Source organism: Ursus maritimus, unplaced genomic scaffold, assembly GCF_017311325.1.
Source record: "Ursus maritimus isolate PB19 unplaced genomic scaffold, ASM1731132v1 scaffold_4, whole genome shotgun sequence".
NCBI classification, from domain to species: Eukaryota; Metazoa; Chordata; class Mammalia; order Carnivora; family Ursidae; genus Ursus; species Ursus maritimus.
In genome coordinates, this window is record NW_024426552.1 from 57,827,663 (window position 1) to 57,847,512 (window position 19,850).

Below are 19,850 nucleotides of genomic sequence, written 5' to 3' on the forward strand. Positions count from 1 at the left end.
GTTAATAATTAGGTGAGGACAGCAGGAGTAAGCCAGGAATGGGCGGTGTGATCACCCTAGGCAATACCGTGTTCTGTGCACTTGCTACAGGGAAGTATCAAACGTCTCCCAGTGGGAAGGCAGCAGTCAGCTACGTGGAGGCTGTCCATAGCCTGACCCATGGCCACCCTTAAACCCCGGGCTCTGCAGACACGTGATAATGGTTACATTTGGATCACCGATGGAGAATTAAAATGGATATAGCTATAACACTAAGGCTTAGGGCTTTCCCGTTTTTTGACCTCACTTCTCAAACAGCTCTAAAGAATCCCTCTCTCCGAACCATTCTTCATTTATATTCTCCATCCTTGCCTTCACAACTGAACAATCAGCTTGAGAGAGGCCAACTAAGTGGGCTTTGACAACCAGGTGGCGCAAGCACTGCTGGCCTGTGACCAGGATTCCTGCGTCTTGTGAGAAGTAGCCCCCGGAGGTAATGACCTGCGGACGGGAGGAATGCCCACCTCCTAGGCTCTCTCTCCTCTGCCTCAGGAGTCTGAGCTCCACGAGCTCTAAACTCAATCTCCTCATGCTGTCTGAGCTCAGTCGGTGTGACCGCATCCTTTTGTATGCTCATTTATGTCCTTTGTTCCCATCTTTCCATTTAGTCAGACTCACATATATCCAGTTAACTTAATACACACCTAGAGGCTCTATTTCAGTCATACGATTTGCACTGATTTTTACATAAGAGATTTCGTTCTTGTTCTGACTTCCATTGGGTCTGTGATGTGCCGAAAATATTGCACTGGGCTACAGTTTCTATTTTTTTCACTGTTGTAAAAACAAATTGTCATTGCCAGATTAAAGAATCATGGTGAATCCTCTCTAACTGTGCTAATACAAAGTATAGCCCCAGAGGAAGGCCCCAATAAGCCAGGAAGATGTTCAGGAAATCAGTCAGCAGACAAATTCTAAGTTCTTGCTGAGCCCCCATGCACAGAGAGCGCGATAACAACATGAGCAAACATTCCTTTTTTAACGCTTACCATGTATTACCAGATTATTTCATTTAATCATCACAGCAACCCTTATCGTGTAGGTAGTATTATTACCCCCCATTTTTCAAACGAGGAAGCTGAGGCCATAGCAAATTAAGAAACTCACTCAAGGCCACATAGGCAATGGGTGATAGAGCTGGCATTTGAACCCAGGCTGTCTGGCTCTAGAGTTTTCACTCCTACCTGCTTCATTGTATTGCATGCTTTGCCCTAAATGAAGTCTGGCCCTTGGGTGTCCATAAATCCACTGTAAAGCTGTGTGAAAACGTCTGTTCAGTATGTTCTCCAGCTGCTTCTACACCTACCCTTGAATTAGCATGGTGTTCACGTTTCTAGGCCTTGGGACGTCAACATAGTCTCAGTAAATCTAACTTAAAGACATCTTTTTTTTTTCTTTTTTAAGTTTATAAATGGAACAATGCAAGAGATAAAACAACTTGTCCTGGCACTAAAATGTACAGTTTTCTATATACAGTTTTACTATCACTAAAGTCTTTTTTATTTAAGTAAAACGGTAAGCACTAACACTGGATGAGTCTGATAAAATCACCACCTCTGAGGAGGATAGATTTATTAAGTAACTTTTTTCCACACAGGTGAAAACACTCTTTAGACACACAATTGCTCTTAGCATGAGGCACAGCAACATCACTAGATTTGTCATGATGAAGAGTTGTCTCCTTTCTGATAATTCTGGGGAGAAACTCTATGACAGTTATCCTAATAATCGATATTCATGTAGTATTTCACGGTGTACAAAACTCTTTCACATACAGCATCTTAGTCTTTCCTTAAAACCATCCTATATGTTCTCAGGACAAGTCCTATTATTATTATTTGATGTAAAAAAAGGTTGAGGCTACCAAAGTGTTTAAATGACTTACCCTAAGTTTTATACAACTAGTAAGAGGCAGGGTTGGGATTAGAACCCACACCCCTGGATCCTTTTTCTCAGTCCGTAACACTGGATCATTGAAGAATGAAACTCAGATTGCCTAAAGATCTAAGGCCATCCTAATCCTCAGGACATAGAAGAAAAGATAAAAACACTGTAAGTGATGATGGAGGTTGCTTTAGAGGGAAATGGTCAACAGCAAAAGCTGTCCTCATACTACACACACTCATACACAGATACACACACTCAAAATCTCATGCGAAAAATTCAAAGTGCTTGTTTGACTGAACTGGTTGAGTCTATCTAAACAATCAGGTAACCCTATAGAGATAATCACAAAAAAATTGTGAAATAGTCTGAATTATGATTGTTGCAGTCATGTCACCAACTTCACTAAAAACCACAGAGACAATCTCAAACCTGTACACACGTACAACCTGGCCCGACAAGCCTAGTTGGATTTTTATGGACACAAGTTTTAAACATCTCCCTGAGTACACTGGTCCCACACTGCAGCGAGCAGCCATGAAAGGCTGAATGGGCTTTGCTAATACGAGTTCAGATGCGATGGGGGACCCTGCCTCTCCATTCAGGCACGCCTGGTCCCTCCCGCACACAATGCTGAAGCAATTCTTTCCCAGGCTTTCTTTTATATTTAACACTAATACAGTGGGAAAAAGTTTCTGCCACAGCGAGGCAATGTCCAGGCTTTTGTGAAGCAGGTCCTTTCATCCAATGGGCATTAATGTATAGATTCCAATGGAATAAATCTGAAATACTCTACTGTAGAAGATTTGTTCCCCATTGAAAACAAATCTTGATTAGATGGTTATTCAGGGACTGTATAGGAAGGAATGGTGTGAAAATGCTAACTCCATTCTTTCCTAGATTGGCACTGAATAGGCATTTGGGCTATTCAAAAAAAAAAAGAAAGAAAGAAAGAAAAAAAAAAAGAAAATACCAACCACCCTCTCAACTCTACAAAACCATACAACTTTACAAAGATTATGTATATTTGGGGATGCCACCTCCCCCAAAAAATACCCCCACGGTGGTGTGAACGTAGAACCAATAGGGTAAAATGGAAAGAGTGATAAAAATGGTTCTCTGTGTGTTTAAAAATAATAACCGACCTCCTTTCCACTAGAGTAAAAATATAGAGTCAGCCTGAGATGGCATTCACTAGAAACACGCAAGGAATCCTACCACTGAGAGTGGTCATGTATTCTGAATGACTGTGTTCTGTGAGCGAGCACAATACAGATGGGGCTGCAGCGGGGTGAGGACTGGAGGGAAAATCGACTCGTGGTGAAAGTGGTGATGGAGGGCCTGGCTCTGCGTTGTAGGAACCCAGCTCCTGCCTGTCTCTTAAACTGCGGGTGTCCAGGGATAGGACTTAGCATGAGAATAAAAAACTGCTTGTGCGTGAGGGAAAATGAACAAGAAAGGAAACAGCAGGCAATACAATCTCCTTTAATTAGGTGTGAAATTCAGTCCTTTCTCAGCCCGGATATATAAAATGAGACCAGTGCAAGGGTGAGGTGCTACGGAGGGAGATGGGAATTTGAAGTCGCTGTGATTTGGGAGGAAACACCAGCTCTCAAATTAAAACCCACATGAATTCGGTCAAGTCAACACATCTAAGTCAAATGGCAGGGCCGAAAAGCCCCTGAGCTTTCAATCTGGGCCACCAGGCTCACATTAGGTAAGTGGGTCAGCTCATGAACCAGGGCTGGGGCGGCCAGGCCTCCACAGCCCAGTCTCTCCTATCGCACTCTTTCCCACGTTGCACGTTGATACCTTTACTGTGTTGAGGCTGCCCTTTCACGTATCAGGTGATTAGTGATGGTCCTAGGCTACCGTGTGTTGGTGCTACTTGCCAAGTTGGTCACGCTAGGAAAGACCCATTCCTCTCCGGAGCAAGCAGGGATGCATGTGGCGACGCAGGTCCCTTCCTTCCCAAATCTAAAGCTGTTGCCCCTGCCAGTGCCAAGACCTCGGTCATGCCCACTTCACCTTTATGCCGGCGTGGGGGGCAACTGCTGAGCCTCCGCACGACAGGAGGCTAGAGCTTGCTCGCTCACGGCTTTCACCGTTTGAAGCACATGGCCCTACACGTGCTTTCTACCTCACTGGCATCTTCACAATCTCTGTGAGACAGGGAAACTGAAGGACTCCATAAAAACCTGCTTTTTGCTCCGTTTCCTGCTTCTATTCTTGCTAGGACCTGCACCCCTGCCCTACGCGTGGCTTAATGTATGCCCCCCTTATAAGGGACAAGGAGTTAATGATTTCTTTGGAGTCTCTCAGCACAATAGATAACATCTAAGGAGTGACCAGGCCAGGCCATCGTGTGCGTATTCCAGACCACTGGCACTAGACATCTCGACGCCAAGACCCCCTGGCTCCAGGGAATAAGTGGCTTATGACGGACACCCGGACTCTGTCCTTGTTCTGACCAGTTCCTGGATGCCTGAGAGGACATGTGCATCAGACCACAGTTGTCAGTAAAAAACCCCAGGCCCCAAGCAAAGACAAGACTCCCTCCTTTCCTTTCTGAGTCTCCCAGACACTCTGTACCTGCACTGTCTCTATACCTTCAGTTAACTCTGCTTTTACCTCCTGCTGGCTGGCATTTGATTTCTACCCTGAGCGCAGCCAGGGACCCTCTTGGCTGATCCAAGACTCAGCCCGCTGGCATCATTTGGAGGGCGGCAGGGGGCACTGGGGAAATCACTTACACAAGCGGAGGGTGGCAGGCAGAACAAGACTCTTCCTCTCACCCTGGCTCCACACACCTAGCATAGCCCACTGGAGATGAACCACGGAGGGTCACCAGCCTGCGGGAAGGACAGCTGCACTGCCTTACACACCCACTCCTGGCTGTAAAGGGGGTGTGTGGGCTGTCTCCCGGTGGTGAGACTTCACCTCTATCATCTATGCCCAAGGTACAGGAATCATTCGAAGCTGCTTTCTTTGTTTTCCTTCTTTTCTCTCTAAGCATTGGTAACAGAATTATTCTCATAAAACATAAATCAGTTGTTCAACTTTCAGAAATTTGACTTTCAAACATATTTTCTGGAAGACACCACCTATGAATGTGGGGAACAGTCTGTATATACTTTTAGTCACTGCTTATTATTTTAGGTGGACAGAAATAGTCAACTTCCTACCTTGCTTCAAGTGTTTATAACACCATTCCTATTCATGATCTCAGTACTGTAGTTGGGCATGACTTTCCTATTCCTTGAACTTTCATTCATACATTTAATGAATTTTCACTCAATCTGGAGTACAGTTTAAGTATCGAAAGGTCCTTAGGAAGTGTATGTGTGGGCTTTAGGGGTATCCCCATTTTTTCATGAATGGGCATGTTTCTACTTTCACAGGGATAAGGTCAGTGACTTTCGTTAGAATCTCAAAGAGGTCTGTGTTCCTCCCCAAATTAAGTGCCATGAATTGAGAATCCAGTATCTCTCCTTAGGCTGCTCTTAGCTACTTGGAGTAATCAGAGCCTCTGAAACCAATGCTGCCTTCATGCCTGCATCTGGTAGCAGGCCAGGCTGCCTGACGCTTCCCATTTACTTAAATTTTGAGATCAACTCAACAGTCCTAGCCTAACTGACAGCAGTTAGCTTTCTGAAGAGGACTTACGAGAACAGAAATGATATAGTACTATGCTAGTTGAGATCTGGAGGAATGTAACAGAGCTAGATAGTTTGACAGTTGGTGACGCCAAACACAGGTCTTTATCAGGGTGTATCCCCTTTGACGGGTAACACAAATGCATGGAAGAACTAGGAACATCCTTTAATGTTTTTTGACGGTGAAAAATGAGATATTGTGGTATAAATAAATAAATACAAACTTAACATGACTTCCTTCCTTCCTCTCTCCCTCCCTCCCTTTTTCTTTTCTTTTCGTTTCATTTCTTTTCTTTTTTTTTTTTTTTAAGTTAATATGTACTTCTAATCTAGCCAACAAGATAGACTTCACCTGCAAGCTCTGTAGTACCTCAAACTGGCGGTTGGCTTTTTCTTTCTTTGTTTTTCTCTCTCCCTCCCTTCTTTCATTCCTCTCTCCTTCCCTCCTTCCCTCCCTTCCTTCCTCTCCTTCCTTCCTTCCTTCCTTCCTTCCTTCCTTCCTTCCTTCCTTCCTCTTTCCTCCTCTCCATTCCCTCTCTTCCTCTCTCCCTTCTTTCCTTCCGCTACACCATTAAGTTTTCCTAAGCTTCAAGTATGGGGAACAAGGGGGCAAAATTGTGAAGCAGGAACACATTTGCCCTGTGATCTTCAGGCCCATCCCCAAATCTGGACCAAGCCTCTATTCCTGTCATCCTTTCCCTCTCTTCCCTCTACCAAAAAGTAAGAGCCTTACATTTTGTCTGAAGGATAGGAAGAGACTGATGATACTGGTGGGATTTTCAGGGCCAAAGGAAAGTCCCAGGGAAGCCCTTTTACTCGGCTCTGGAGGCTCTCACAGTCTCCCTCAGACAGCCCAGTCCTTTGGTTTGCTTGATTCCACATTCATTCTGCTGTTACCTCCAAGAAGAGACTGAGAAATGCCTGACTATGCATCTAACATTGCAAATACAACGGACTGACATATGAAGTTGTTTGGGTCATTTGAATTTTCACCAATTCATGAGTGAAACATTTACTGAGAATACCCTCATGTAAAGGGATCCATAAGGCCATAGATGATCTGAAATCTCAAACAGTGGAAGAAATTCATCCATAAGGACCTTTGATATTTGAAATGTACATTAATCAATCAGCTTCTCTCAGACCCCAGTGCCCAGGAGAAGCTGGGTCTATTTTTATCTTTGGGGACCCTGTGAAAATCATACCTGGAGCTCAGAATCAAAATTTAGACGGCATTTCCGCAATGATATGGGACCTCATGGTATGCCTTTCTAAGTAAAATTTACCCCCTAGCCTCATTTGAGTGTCAATTCCTTATTTTACTTCAACGCTGATTTCTTTTTTATCATTATGTATAAGTATATTTTCCTACGTATTTACTAATATATTGGACTTCCTTTTAGGCCAACTGAAATCCCTTTAGTCATGAGGTGAGGATATAATCAAACAATCAAGAAGTAATTGAACATCAACGTTATGGAACCCATTCTAAGTATAAGTTAAAACTTCAGCTTTGGGTATTATCAAGCTACATCCTTCATGAATTTCTATACTTTGAGCATCTGATTCCAGTGAAACACTGAATGTTCAAACACCTTCTTTATTCTCTTACAGTACAGATTGTGAAAGCTAAGTTTTAACTCTGGGAACAAAGGCATTGGACAGCTATAATTCTAGACAACATTCTGAAAGACACCTATGCCCTCATTCCAAAGCTGAAATGAAATGGCTTCTTCTTGAGGAGGGAGGACCTGCTGGGACTAAGGAGGAAAGTCAATGAAATCTGAGGTTGATGCCTTTAAATCCTCTTATATCATAAACCTTTTGAGACACCTTTTAGGAGTTTGATTTTTTTTATAAAGCTCTTTCCTTACAAATTTAGCTGCTGCCCTATTGTAACCTTTTCTTTTGTTCACTAAATCTGGGGAACAAAAACACAGAGATGCTGCATCCGTGGGCGGGATACAAAAATGAACAAAGGGATCTGCTTAAATTCACAGTGAAAGTATGCAGTTTGAACTTGGCTTTGGATAGGCCTTAGAGAAGGATCTTTATATTCAAATGTACAGCTAATAAGTTTGGTTCTTTTTTTTTTTTCTGCTTGAAAAGAAACTATAAATTTAAAAAGTGTTTATATAAAAACCAGCACCTTCTTACTTACTAATCTGTTCTTCTTTTGATCTCTATAGCACCATATGGTCATTTTAAATGAAAAACAAAGTTTTATCTTTAGTGAGTTCAAAGATCCAGTGTAACTCCCAGGAATGGCATTCCTTTGGAAAATATCAACTGGTTTTAAAGTATACTTATATAAGAAATTAATTTTTTGACTTTGGGAAAACTTTTATCTGAACTTCAACGAGTGAGAAAACAGAATCCCATAGTGTCATTTTTAAAAAGCTGTTTTACTAAAATAATCACAGAGCTTCCCAAGCCACAGAACTTCCTTTGGTCCTCTGTTGCTGCACTGTTTTGAAACTGCTTTTGAAGCAGATCTTGGGATTTATGCTCAAACGTTCTCTTTACTTATGTCTTCCTAGAAAAAATAAGTTAGTTCCAATGTGACAACTGGTTTTCAAGCATAGTTTGTTGGTAGAAGGGGGCTACACTATATGTCTACAGAGGGCGTGGGCTTGAGCCATGATAGATTGTTTCACTGAGAGAAATGAAGGTCTTCTACCTCAAAGCAATAAGGAAAAGCAAGGACAATTTACCAGGGAAAAAGTAAACTTGTTTCGCTGGATTACTAGTTAAGTGAGAAGCACAGAGGTGGTTTGGTGTGCGCTAGTTTAAGACAAGTAGCTGAAACTACATCTCAACAGCCCATCTAGGGCGATCCAGTATAAAACCAGGCACAGGATTTCCTTAAGAAAGAATAAGATGTAAGTCCTTTTGGCTCATGCTAAGATGAAGGAAAAAGAGCCTACATAAATGTCGTCGGAACTCAAAGCCTTGGGGGACACTGGTAAGTAAATGAAGTAGAAGGCATACTTCATAATTATTCTGATAAGGAATAAGATATTTCATTTTTATTGTATTCTTTATATGTTCTTTCATATAATGTTTTTATATTATTTACATGTCATACGAGAAAAGATATTAAGCTGTAAGAGAGTCCTCTACAGCTATAGGTAACATTCTAATCATCTCATCTTACTTCACTGGTTTGATCTTATTTTCTCATTTTCCCAAATAAAATCTCTGCACTGATATAAGAAGTTGGACATTTCGCCATCCCTTACATGTATTGCATTTGTTCTTAATCCTGGTCTTCCACTGAATTTGTCCTGAGTTCTGAAATATTGTGCTTTCTCTACTTACTAAGCCTTATGTACCATTTGAGAGCCCTATTCAAAGTTCTTCCTTCTCTGTGGAGCCTGCTTTGATTGCTGGAGTCCATCCTGAGTTCTTTTCTTAGTTCCAACTGGTTGGTGAGATAATAGAGTGAAACATTAATTTGTTTTGGTCTTTTTCCCCCCACTAAATGAGAAAACTTTCATAAAAATAAGGCAATTAAGAATGGCTAAGTTTGCATATGGTTCTGGGCTCCCTTGCCTCAGGAAGTTGTGGCCTCAGAGTTCGGATCAGAAGTTAAGCCTTAAAGACGAAGCCCCAAGACAGAGGGCTTTGTTTTTGGAATCTAGGCCTTCTAAGGGGAATTAAGCTAAGGCCCTTTCTAGTGTGAGGAGGGGCAGGCTGGTGCTTTGGAGTTAGACTGAGGTGATCTGATGGGAGAAAAAGAATCACCTACCTCTCAAATGGGGACAGTGGTAAAGTTTGAAGTCTCTGCTTACATACAACTCTAGTTGGGGGTAATTTCTTGGTATACTTCTGGAGGCTGGACCTAAAAAGTCACTGCCTTGAGAGGTACAGTGATGATCTTGGGGCAAGGACCACTGTGAGGGGCATCTCGAAACCCAGCTAATGCAGTAGAGCCCGGCAGTCAGATGGACCTGGGTCTTTGTCCGGTAGCGATGTGGATGAAGGAGACCCCAGTGCACTTTGGATCTGACTTCACTCAATTTCACGAGTCCTGTCCAAGTCTGGGGAAGGGAGTGGAGCCCTGAAACTTCACAGAATTTCTTACTAACTTCTTATAGGAGCCTCAGGTTTAATTTGCTTTAGAAATTTAAGGAAATGTTTCTTGCACCTGAATGCTGAGGAAAAAATCTGAGCTTCTTACACACGTACCACATAATTTAGTACATTACTGATTATTGTCTCATTCTCATTCATGCTCATCTATGTCTACAAGAAGACTCCAAGCTTCCTGCAGGCTAGTACTTTACCTTGTTATAACTATAGCTACAAATACAAATTATTGGACCCTTCACACTGCCTAACACATTTCTTTACGTTGAGCGGGTCCTAACTGAGTATTTGTTAGGTCAGGTCTCCACTGAACTTCCCAAACGTGCTGTCAATGTAGCTGGAACTTCCGGTGGCACCTTTTCTCTGAGGTATGTCTGCATGTGATAGTCCCAGGGGGTCTTTCTGACTCTGAAGTTCTGTGTAATGTTCTTCTTTCTCTCCTTTAATATCTACTGCCTCTCATCAGGGAATAGCCATAGTTCTATTTTCAGTATGCATTTAAGGTCTAAGGCAGTTGGTTTTTTATGTGTTCACTGAGTCTCTCACAAACTGTGTTCCTTCATTTATGGTTTCTGACACAGGCCTTGTGTCCCCATCTCCTGGATTCCATTTCTCCCAAGAGACTGCTCATTAGGTCCTCCTGTTAGCCGAGGAGTCAGTGGAGCTCAAAGCAGAGCCAATACCCTATAACCCAAAGTGAGAAGAAACAACCAAGGTCTGATGTGATATAAACATGATCAGGCCAAACTCCCACCACTCTTGCCTAACTTAGGGGAGCTAAACTGCTTGCTCACAGATGTTACAGAGGTATCTGTCAATCAGCTTTGATAACTGGGTATGTATTTTTGCATGAACAGTGTCGGAGATTGTTTAGAATATTTTCACTTGGTGGCCACTGGGTGTCCTCATTTACAAAGTAAATAAGTAAATACACACTATTTACTGTAGGTCACCAAAGGGAATAAAAGACAGTAGGTTTTTCTTTGGCCTTTCACATGCTGGGTATAAATTTATCATTGGACTTAGAGCCAAGTCTGATATCGGTACTGTTTATAAACACTCAGGTAAAACTGGTAAGGTTTATAATCAAAGTAACTTTTGCAGGTTGTAGACAGAATTTACAAGGCCATTTCCTCAACAGAGGGGACTGTGATCCAGCTATTAGAATGAGCTCTTATTTGTTTGAAAATTGGCATGGGATTTTGAATATCTGCTTAGAGAGCCAGGAGAGAGGAGCAGAGAAGGTCTTAATTTATTATTGAAAAGAAAAGAGAACACCAAATTTCTCCATGGGATATTTGTTAGATTCTGTTTTTATCCCAACTTCTCTGAAAACCAATTAAAAATAATAATGAGAAAGATAAAATATGTCCTTTTCCTGGAAACCTAAAATAATGAGGAAAAACAGTATACTGAGCAGGGTTATATAATGATTATGAATCATTTCAAATATAAAGACAAAGAATTAAATGATCTCTTTGTGGACCAGTTATCCCACCTGTAAAATGAAGATGGTTTTGCTTCATAGGGATGTGGTAGGGGAAATAAAACAAAATATGGAGGCATGTAGGGTTCCTAGTAAAAGAAACTGTATACCTGATAGATTTTAGGGCTTTACTAATATTCTAATTGTTGTTGAGTCACAGTTGTGTGTCTCGTCCCTGACGGTAGACGGCAGCAAGTCAAGGCCAGAGCACATGCAGCCAACAAATGTTTACTGACTGAACCACTCTAAAGCACCAGTGTGATACCCTGCTGGGCCATCACTTTGCTCTGTAAAGTGATTTGTGCCTGCCTAGGATTGTCAGTGCTTCTAAACTTCTATTACATATATTTCTGATGAGATTCTTTCCTTGCAAGGCCAAAAGGATTTCCATCTCCCTACCCTGTAAATTTCTCAAACTCGAGATACAGAATTACTGATAAACATAAAACAGTATTTGCCTTCAGATGTTGTACTTAACCAACTAGCTAACCTTTTTCAAAAGCAAAGTTAACTTTGTTGCAATCATTTTCTCCTCTGGTGTATATTCTCAGCTTAATTATTATTCTCTGGCTGTCGTTTTGGTATAGAAATCATCCATACGAGTCTGCGCCATAACCAACAATTTGTACAGATAAGATCAGGGAAACTAGGAAGCTCTGTGAACTACTTGCTGCCTTTCAGAGATGTTCTCTGGTCTTACTGAGCTTTGCTTTAAGCTTTTTTTCTGTTTTTAAAAGACCACCTGCCCACCCCTCTAGTATAGCTGTCTGTAACTCTCAATCAACCATTTAAATGCGCAGCAATGCACAACAGCCAGGTCACTTGCACCCTGAGATTCTACTAAAGGATCACAATGTCCTCAGAGTGTATGGAGTAGTATCTCATTTCTTCTAAAGATCCTTAAATTCATGGGATTTCTAGCATTTTCCAACTCTTTAATTAGTAGATTCATTTTTGAACTACTGTAACCCCAAAGACACATATCTGCAGAGCCCTCCTGATTGTGTTTTTCCCTAAGCCTTTACTCCTTTCAGTTTCCCCAGTTTGCTCCTTTAATTTCGCTTTCAGAACTTCTTGAGGCTCAGTGGCTGAACACCACACAGCGCAGGTTTTATCTGATGTACTGGCGCCTGGTGTGGTCTAAGACACACTGGTGTTTTGTTCTTGAAGTACAGGACTGAAGTTCGGAAACCTAGACTCCAACACAAAGGAGATCATTAGCTCGTTTTAAGTGTCTCTTTTCTTCCCTCCTGGCCCCCTCCTACTCACCCCAGTGCTTCCTTAGTCCTAGGCACTGGCCACAGATGGCAACCATATTCCAAAGCTGAGTATATACAAAATCGTGCCATGGAGAACAGAGAGGCTTCAAAGTTAGCTTTCTATTCAAGTGGGATGGTGGAGACTCTGGAGGAGTGAACTCATCTCTCATTCATTTAATCCTCTATTCACTCAGCCAGGAGTTTGTTTTCCTACACATTCTTCTAGTGTCCAGCCAGTTGAGGGAGGATGGGCGTGAAGAACTCTCTCGAGGGCCCTTCCAGCAGGAGGGCACTGGGATTCTAAGCCAAGCTCTTGTTTTCCTGGGCCAGCTCTGCCTGCTGCTGATCAAATCAGTCCCGTGAAAGGAGCTGGGGAGCACCACGTGGGGGGTGGATTTCCCAAGAGCTGCCTCCTTGCTAGACTGACAGCACATGCTGTGTCCCCTAGACAAGGATTAGACCAGAGAAAAGGGTGAAACAAGGAGGAGGGTGTGGGGTTGCAGAAAACTCTGCAGGATGGTAAAGTAAGGGGAGGTGGGAGTGGGAAAACCTTTCCTTTTTCTTGTTTCAAGGTTTGCTGGAGCTTTCGCCTAATCATCTGTTTGAGCATCTTGAAAATAAGTATCTATTTTCATGATATCTATCAAAAACAGGCACCAGATTATACTACAAAGTTGACCTTAACCCTGCCATATTGTTACTAGAATCAAAACATGTAGCAGCCTACATCCAACAGAAAACCATTCTGTTTTCCCAGCATAAAAACCAGAGGGTATCTCTGATGCACTTTGTTTTGTAGGTCCGCTGAAGGAAAAAAAATCCAGTAAAAAATCCCTACCTGGACTTATACAAATGGGCATAATGCTCAGAAACACGCTCTACCCTTCTCTTTGCTCCTCTTCCCCATCACATTCATTCATTCATTCATTCATTCATTCATTCATTCAACAAATATTTGCTGAGCACTGCTACGGCCAAATACTCTGCTAGGTGCTAATGATCCAGCAGTGAACAAGATAGGATTTCTGCCCTCACAAGTTCTTCTGCCTGGTCCAAATCAGCATTTAATAATTTAAGTGCCAGCACGTTATTTGAGGAACAGGGATGGTTTGTCTTACCTAGAATTTCTTCTGAATCTTTCTCAAACATATTTCTTGAAAGTCCAGACTCCTTCAGCTGAGATGTTCTGTCTTGAATCTCTCTTCTTCTATTGTTATATTCATTCCTTTCTTGGCTACAATGTTGAGAGTTCAGAGTGCAACTGCTACCTTTTTTCCTTTTCTTTCGGTGGGACTGCAGCCCTGAGGGATTGTTACTTTCTAAGCTACACATATATTTTCTCTGTAAATATTGTACCATCTAATTTGTGTCTTTGGATTCTGCTGATTAGGTGTCAACATGTGATTTAAGGAATACTGCGTATGAGAGGCAGAAATTACAATTCAGTACGTCATTGTTTTAAAACTCTGACTTGGGATTTATACGGACTTCATACAACCTAGGTTAGCCTTTGATCTGCACCTCTTAGTAAGAGACTTATAGCTCAAGGTCTATACCCACGTGTCCCTGGAATGCTATACTCAGCTGCGAAAATGCTCTGGAGTTGAGAGAAGCAAATGTCCAAAATGATCTCCATTACCAAAAACTATGTGGGCACCACAGGACAGGAAAGGCTTACTTGGTACAATGAGCCAATAAGTCTTACTGAATTTCTTAAGATTATATATATATTTTTTCAACTCCTGCAAACTGCTTCGGAATAGAAGAAGGTAAGTGAGCTGGGTGATTCGGAGCAATCCTTCTCTGCAGTGAAACACATTTACTCTTCCAACTTTGCCTCTATTTTCAATTATTTCAAAATACTCTGAAGCCATCAGGCAGACTGTCTTTCAAAAAGATGAAAGATGAGTTTCTTTAGTTGTAAGTAGGTCTCTTTGGAGAGGGCCCTGGGATGTGGTAGCATAGCTGTTTGCCTGTTCTAAGGACCTGCTGTTTTGGCCTTTTCAGCTATCAGTGCTGGGAGGTGGCTCCCGTGGAAGGAGGCTGCACCGCAGGGCTGGGTCCAGCTTCTATGACCACGTATCCTGAGCTAAGACAGCACATAGATCTCTTTCCTATAATTTGAAAGTCCCTCATTGACTGGAACGCACTTGAGGACAAGAAGAAACTTAATAGGTCAATACTATCCTATTGTCCCATCATTTAGTAATATTCTAAACCTTCCCTATACCAAGAAGAAAATGCTCAGAAAGGTTTTTTAACTTGTTTGAGCTGCAGTTTCCTTATCTCTAAAATGGAACGTTTTATAAGAAGGATAGCACTTGACACACAGTGGATGCTTAGTAAATATGAGTCCTCTCCAAATTTTAGAACAAAAACCCACACCGAGACAAAGGAGGGAATGAATGAAGGCAAAAAGATAATGGAGAGGCTTCTCAGTCTACCTGGGCCTGAATCCCAGAAGGGACAAGGAGAGAGGTGCTGGCCTTTTCCTGAGGTAAGGAGGGTCACTGTCCCACGTGCTCTCCTACAGATCTGGGCCTCTTCTCAGTCACTCTCAGGGGGAAGGATGTGGGCCCTGCTGCTATGACATCATCATTTACAGTGCATCAATTTTAGTACATATTTACTTAATAATTTAAAACATTTATACTAGAGCTAATGCTTAAATTCACTGAGTGTTGGCTGTCTTTCTGGTGCTGTTTTAGGAACTTTCCATATAGCATTCCATCTAATCCTTATAATAACCCCAGGAGACAGATACTATTTGCATTCTCATTATGCACAGGAGAAAACGGAGATATAGGGAGGTTAGGTAAAGACACATAAAATGCATTCATAGGGTGAAGTTCAAGTTAAAAAGAGCACATACATAGACCGTGGGGGTGAGAACCCATTTTCTGAGCAACACATGGTCCAAATCTATTCCATTGTCAGATCCTGAAGAAATAGCTCTGGAAATCTGTTATGCCTTCCTCTGCCCCGCAGGCATCTCAAAGGGACTTGAAAGAGCTTTAGGAGCCAGTCCACATTTCGATGTTCACATTGGACTTGCTTTTTAGTTTACTTTTGGGGGCCAGGTTTGAGCATGCAGATTCTGTTTGGAATATATCCTGGGGAAGGTGGCTTTTTCTTTCCTCTTGTTCTTTGACCCCAGCCGAAAGAAAGTGATACACTGTGTCTCAGAACAGTACCCACATAGGCATGTGTGCATATATTCTTAGGAGGTTCATAGACTTGGAGAGGGAGGCCCAGTCATGGTACTTAATACCAGGACTCCAGGTCAACATTTCCTCTTCTACAGGAGTCCTTTGCCTGGAGGGAGAGGGTAGCCTCTGTATGAAGCTTCTTCCTATATCACTGCCCAAGGACAGTGCCCAGGTCTGCTTAGAGGGCCTCTCAGCATGTTAACCCAGGATTAATGTCTACTTCAGAAGCCCAGGACCCAACCAAGCCTCTGGGAACCTTAGGTCAGGAATAAAATGGAATAAACCAGATTTCTGGGTGCTTCCTTAAAATTGGGGAGGGGGGAATCCTAATCATCCGATCCTGCATGCAAAAACCTAAGTATCCCCCTGAGGAAAGGCTATGCATCCTTTCCCCTGGAGTTAACATCTAATGGTTGAAGTTCAGAATTTGTATGTGTATTTTCAGTGAGACATGGAATTATGCTCTGTAGCTCAAATGCATATATACCTTTCTTCTATTGTCTCCTTTATATCTAAGTACCCAGTTGAGATATGAGGCAAAGAGACAATAAGTGAAAAGGAAAAGAAAATGATTACAAAGAAAGTAATGATAAAGTTAATTTCACTACTTGCAATTCTTCATGTGGTGTTCTTCATGCCATGCCAAGCACTCTTAAAAATTATGTATGCCTGGCTGAATACTGCATGAGATCTTGGTATAAAACCGATAACATGAACCACTGAAGATAAATGAGCAGGAAGAAATTCTTTTTTGGAGTTGGAGAGTAAAGGGGAAACTCAAGGTCCATTTTGGCATCAACTAGGAATTTGTTCTTCCTTGTGAAATGACAAGACTCATATTCACAGTTCTTCCATGTGGTTGTTTATATAATTTCAAGTAGTGATAAAATAATTTTCTTATTTGTTTTAGAAGTAATTTAATAGCAGAGGAAAGTAACATTTGATTTAGTTGGTTCCAGAACACTGTCTTGAAGTAGAAGTAATTGCAGATACTGTGTGTCCAGGTGACAGTGGCCTTAGGCATGTCTGCAGCCATCAAAGAGAAGGATACAGACCAAGTAAAAAGTTTAAAAAATCCTCCACAAAATAGTGAACGTGAGGATGTCTTGTGACAATGAAGAAGTACATGAGAACAACACGTAAGTTTGTTGTTAGTCATACAGAGCTACTTGAACTGAACCTATCATAAAAGAATTTCTCAGAATGTGACATTTTCAAAAAGATTATGCTTTAAGAGAACTTGTTTTAAAAATTTTTGGGAAAATTTTAGCGCTCAAAGTATGTGGTCCCTGCCCTCTGGCTAATGCTTAGAGATTACTAAGGATGAGTGACTATCTGTGAAGGCATCCGAAGAAGACATGTACAATTCGTACAGAGCATTCATTCTTATTAGCTAAAAGGAAGAGAAAGCCATGCTTGAAAGGTGTGGGGAAAGAACTAATATAATACAATTACTGTTTTGTTGGGCTTGGGTAGTGACTTCACATTTCTTTTTCATATATTTATCATTCCAAATGCCGTGTACACGGAAGATTTAATTCTCTCTCACCTCGCCTATTTAATTGCAGAGTCTCCCTTAACACTGGTTTTTATTCTTTAGTCTATAAATGGGCTTGAGACTCTTGTCTCATAAAAATATTCCCTACCTGCTTTTGTATTATCTGTTCATTATTTCTTTGTAAAGTACTAAACTTCTTTAAAAAGTAGTGCCAAGTTGCTGCTTTCTCATCCATCTTCTCTCTGCCCTTGAACCCCCTTTTACAGTGTTTTTGGGTTGCATCTGACTCTGCTCTCTTAGCAGCCACCAGGAAGCTACCAATCCTTGGTGTCTGCAGGACCCAGCACTGCTGACCCTTCTCCTGAGGGTCTTTCTGGACTATCCTGATGTTTCTCCTACATCTCAGGCCTTCTTTTCTCCTCCTTGCTGGTTCCACATTCTCTTTCTTATCACTCACTGTAAGTACTCTATGTTTCTTTTCTCTCTCAACAAAGCCTTCTTTGAATTTACTCCCATATTCATGGTGTCAAGATTGGCTTCTTGGTGAAAGCATTCGCTAGCCCTAATTTCAAATCTTCCTGCTGGACTCCACTATTCTATTTGTGCGTTATTTGTCTCTATTGGGTCTATGTTAATTGTCTCCATTGGGTCTACCCCTGGTGTCTCATTCTCTGGCGTTGTTTAAAACTGAACCGTATTCTACTCCTCTAAACATTTCCTTTTGTCTCCTCTTTTTGATATCTTGGAGTTAGCACTGATGATCTCCTCTCTCTTAACCAACATTCGATCAGTTGCTAGAGCTGTCCACCCTCATCCACAAAGTCTGCTGAACCTGGCGCATCTCTAGCCGCCTTCTGGTTACCCAAAGTCTGAACTACTGACAAAGCTTCCCAGGCTCTCTCCTCCCCCCAGCTACCCCTTCTCACATCCACGCACCCTCCACACACTTGCTGCTAAATTAGAGCTTCCTACAGCAAAGTCTTGAGCATGGCAGCCCCTACTTGAAACCTATCCATAGCCTTACACCAAAATGCAGACTCCTTATCCCTTACCCTCGTGCCTTACTTCTGAAGAAATTCTATTTGTTTTTCAAGACAGCTCGAATGGAACCTTTCCTGATCAACTGAACTGGATATTACTATAAACTGGATTATAATGTATTTTATGACTTTTCTAACTTCTATCTCAGATAATGGTGATTTAAGTTTGAAGATTCTTGGTGGCAAGGTCTGGCTGTCTCTACCTTTGTATCCCCATAGATGTCTGTGTAGGTCCAGGCACATAAGATGTACCCTACACACGCTTGCCAGTGAATGAGTCAAGGCTGTGGTGCATCCAGGCGTGTGGGACAGATCTTGAACCACTCTGCAAGGTACTTGTTTGTGAAGGTATCTGATCTCGTCTACGAGATTCCAAATCTCTGTACATAGGGCTCTGGTTTATAAAACTGCATCCTACATAATACATAGGCTCGGTCCTCCACATGGAAAGCATTCAGTAAATTGACAGATGAACAGTCCTGACTCTCTGTTCAGGAAATGTAAGTTCTCCTTGAAGCCAACTGGGTAGCAGGCAGCACAGTATGGTGGGAGAAGGAGTAGGGTTCTGTTTTTGGCTCTTCAACTCATTATGTGGAAACCTTCTGGTAGGACACTTGCCCTCTGTGGGCCTCAGTTTCCTCATCTGAATAATACTGGATTTAGATCAGGTCCTTTCATCCCTTCCAGTGCTGATAAAAAGGACTCACTGGTACACATTCCCTGGAGAGAACAAAGGATACAGAGGCAGGAGAAAAGCGAAAAGTGCTTATTCAGCCGATGAGTTAACCGGGGGCGGGGGGGGGGGTGACTGTGGTACTTGATGTGAAGTGATTGGTGGAAGGATTTGACTTGAAATTTCTTAAAGCAAGGAATTCCGAGACTCTTCAATGCATGCTCTCAACTGATCCTAAACGATCCTTCTCTGAGGGCAATTTTTGTTTTTTAAGTCAGGATGTGAGAATCCCTGACAGATACGGAGAGACACTAATTTTATATAATGAAATTTGCCACGCGTGGAGGAAGCACATATGAAACTGTCACTAGCTGCTGCAGATAAGAATTACAGATGTATTCTAGCAAGATATGGGATGGCAAAATGAAGAACAGAGCCCTGAAAACCAGCAGTAAGTCTTAACAATTATATGTGGACAATTAAAGGCACCTTCATGCAATATTTGGGAGAGCAATATGGCGTGGAGTAGCTTGCGGCAATGGGTCATGAGACCAGACTTGCCAGGGGAACTGGGAGGATTTCAAAAGAGGACAGAGACAGATTGCTAGAACCTGGGGAGACTGCAAGTCATTGACAGAGTTCCAGTGTGACACTTACAGGTAACTCTGTGGCTCCAAGGATGAACCTTCCTCAAAAAAAAGTTATTTTAAAATCTGTTCATCAATAAATTATTACCAGGTCCCTCAATACTTTCTTATATCCACTGACTGAATCAATTTATAAGTGGGTGTCTTGCTCTATTTTTTAATTGGGAAGGAAATGTCTCTAGAAAAGATATGCAATTCAGCCCAGCTGAATTTTAATGACAGGCAATGTTACCCAAATGTAAAGGGCCCCATGGGTTTATAGTAAAATGAGGTGAAGCCTAAGAAGGTCTCAGTATCATAACTGAACCGCTTTGTTTTCTGAAAACACACTGCTTTTTTTTTTTTTTTTTTTTTTTTTTTTTTTGTG

General features: G+C 41.8%; 1 protein-coding gene across 27 annotated transcripts in view; it reads right to left on the bottom strand.

Annotated features, from left to right (window-relative positions):
• ZBTB20 (zinc finger and BTB domain containing 20) overlaps positions 1-19,850 on the bottom strand; it is a 757,238-nt gene that overhangs the window by 19,098 nt on the left and 718,290 nt on the right. The gene's annotated exons all lie outside the window — the stretch shown is intronic.